General features: G+C 69.4%; 1 protein-coding gene across 1 annotated transcript in view; it reads left to right on the top strand.

The window, feature by feature from the left end:
* Positions 1-480, top strand: part of SAE1 (SUMO1 activating enzyme subunit 1) — an 8,887-nt gene that overhangs the window by 6,906 nt on the left and 1,501 nt on the right. The gene's annotated exons all lie outside the window — the stretch shown is intronic.

Raw genomic sequence — 480 nt, 5'->3', positions numbered from 1 at the left:
CCCCCCCCCCCCCCCCCCCCTTGCAGCGGGGAAGCCTGGGCTGGGAACTTTCCTGGGCATTGGTGCAGCCCACCGTGCCTAGGCCTGGGCAGGCAGCGGGATCCCTGTCCCTGCAGCCCTGGCTGCCCACCCTGTGGAGACTGGTGCCAGCCTGCTGTCTGGGCCCCTGGGCTGGTTGGGGAATGGTCTCTGCTGGGTGTCTTGACCAAGGGAGCAGGGCTGGGCACCCCCAGGTGGGGGCCAAGGCAAGGGACCCCCCAGCCCAGCACATGGGAGAGGTGGCAGGTCGAATCTCACTGCCCAGACACCTGATGCCAACGGTGGGGGTAGGAGGCAGGGGCGGTGCCATGGGCTCTGTGATGCACGCCCTGTGTCTTGCCTCCGGTGCATGGGTCGAAGGAGCCCGCCCGCACCCCCAGCCCCTTGTGGCATGTTGCCACACGCCGCCCCATGTCCAGGAGCGTGCTGCTCTTCCCAGCC

Source organism: Alligator sinensis, unplaced genomic scaffold (assembly GCF_000455745.1).
Source record: "Alligator sinensis unplaced genomic scaffold, ASM45574v1 scaffold1667_1, whole genome shotgun sequence".
Classification (NCBI taxonomy): domain Eukaryota; kingdom Metazoa; phylum Chordata; order Crocodylia; family Alligatoridae; genus Alligator; species Alligator sinensis.
Note: the sequence above shows the minus strand (reverse complement) of the source record. Positions and strands in the feature narration are given on the sequence as shown.